Genomic DNA, 2,500 nt, shown 5'->3' on the forward strand with positions numbered 1-2,500 from the left:
CTTCTTCTTCTTCTTCTTCTTCTTCTTCTTCTTCTTCTTCTTCTTCTTCTTCTTCTTCTTCTTCTTCTTCTTCTTCTTCTTCTTCTTCTTCTTCTGACAGAGTCTCACTATAGCCCAGGGTGGTCTCAAAGTCTCAGCAACCCTCCTGCCTCAGCCATGCAAGTGATAGGGCTATAGATGTGAGCCAATGTATCCAGTTCTCAAGATAAAGCACAAATGTTGCTCCGGGCTTATGTCACTTACTGCTTTGCTATCATAGGACATTGGTTTGTTTTTAACAGAGAATATGCAGTTGTCCCACTAGATTTCACATGTTCTTGTGGTGCATGAATATGGAACAATAGTGTATTCTATTGAGTGAGCAAATCTTCTAATAAGCAGAATGTGGCTCATGCTGTCCCTCCCAGACATAAGGATATTTGGAAGGCTGTGAAGATGGCCATGTGGTAATTGAGGAGAGGAGTCTGAGAGAGCCATCCTCTTGGTTATGAAATGGTCTGCACAAGTGACCTGTGACTTGGTCAAAAGGGGGCGGGGAGGGAGCAGGGGAGTGAGGCAGGCCATGTAGACCAGTCAGCTCTTTGCCTGACCTACATAAATTTAAGACACACATTATGGCTTTACAGTGTCTCAGGTTTCTTTCCTTAATTAAAGAAGAAAACTGTGCTTGTCTGTGTCTAGCATGTGAGAGGCTCTAGGTTTGATCTGCTGCACAGGAGGAGAAGGTGGAGAGGACAAACGAGAAGCAAGCAGCTGAGAAAGGGAGATCTCAACCATGCAAAGGCTTCCTGGAACGTTTATCCTAGAACCAGGTGGAGTCCTTCTTGCATGCCCAGCAGGCTCTGATTACAACTCAGCAACCAGTGGCATAATGGCGAAGAACTCAAGTTCCCAGTTCCCTACCTCCCAGGGAAAGAGGAGATATGCAGATGTCACAGATGATGGGATTGTCTTTTCAGAACCTCAATCTCCAGGCCTCTAGATCTGAGGGAGTCAACAGTCTGTCTCACATCTGACCCGCCTGGCTGGGTTAGGAGCACGGTCTTGAACAGGATTTGGCTCTCTGCGAATGGTGAGCTCGTGGCAGGACAATTAAGTAGAGCAGCTGTGCTCCAATCTGGGTCACAGGAGTGGCCACAGACCTATCCCAGAAGCTGCAACTCATCAAAGGAGAGACAGACGCACCAGCAGCAGTGGCTGGGCTGGAGCAAGAAGAGCGATGAAATCACAAGTCAGAGACACTCAACTCCCAGCAAGCTGGGTGGGTGAAAGGCTGGGTGTGTCACATTACAGATGCTTATTTAAAAGTGCCATGACCCTGGGGAGGGTTGCAGGGCAGACATACAATTGCTTGCAAACAAGTAATGGGTACGCTGAGCAAAGGGCTTTATCTGTAGGTTTTATTTTATGCCTCTTGGGGGACTTGGAAGGGCTAGAGTTTGAAACACAAGCCAGCCTCGGACATTCTTTTCCCTTTGGCTAGATCTAAAGCTTGAAGAGAGTCCCTAGATGATCTATTGAGTTTTAATGGACTCTGAGCTTCAAGCACTGCTATTGGGTTTTAATGTTCTTTATCGGAAGGCACATTGCTGCAGAGTGTCTCCCAGGCCTGGCTTTGCCTTACTACTTAAAAGCTGAAGAGACCAGACCAGACCAGACTTTGGGGCTCATCCAGGGCTCTTGGAGTCCAAACAGAAGTCATGATTCCAGGGAAAGAGGCTCCACGGAAGGCCAAGGATTTCTTAAAGCATCTTTGGATAAATGCATTGCCATGGGGCTGTGTCCAGTAATGAAAGTAAGCCAAAGAAAGGGCCTTAGGAGTAACTGTCAGGGAGCTGACAGAAGCCTGAGTTCCTGCTGGAGAACCAGCCAGCAGACCGCTTGTGCTTGGTTACAAAAGAGCAGGAGAAAGCCAGGGGCATCTCTCTGGGAGTAGCACTTGGGGTAAGGCATTGCCACTGTCAGAGACAATTGACTAGGACTGTCAGGATGGAGCAGAAAGGAGAGTATCAACTCTTTTCATTAACTCCAAATTGCCAGAGTGCTTCTGCCTTCTTCAATCTCCTCTCCTCTCCCTCAATCCTTTGTTTGCCAATGGCTCTCCAAAAAGTTGCCATATTGTGTAGTGAAATGGAGTTTGGCCTCCTATTATAACCTCTGCAGACCAGATGGACCAGAGTTGATGAATAGGTGTACTGATGTCTTGTTTTTTAGGTGTTGTTGTTATATCCCTGCTGACCCAGTATCTCAGAGTGAGACCTGGGAATGAGCACTGTCCACAAAAATGAACCCTTAGATGCTCTTCAAATGCACTCAACTTCAGAAGTGTTCACAGAAGCGAAAGGGTCTTAGATTAGCAGCTAAAAATTTCAAGTTCAAGGGGCTGGAGAGGTAGCTCAGCAGTTAAGTCCACTGACTATTTTCCCAGAGGATCCAGGTTCAATTCTCAGGACACGACTACCTATAACTCCAGGTCAGGCATTCTGATGCCTTCCTCTTT

The sequence above is a fragment of the Mus pahari genome, chromosome 16 (genome assembly GCF_900095145.1).
Source record: "Mus pahari chromosome 16, PAHARI_EIJ_v1.1, whole genome shotgun sequence".
In the NCBI taxonomy this organism is placed as follows: domain Eukaryota; kingdom Metazoa; phylum Chordata; class Mammalia; order Rodentia; family Muridae; genus Mus; species Mus pahari.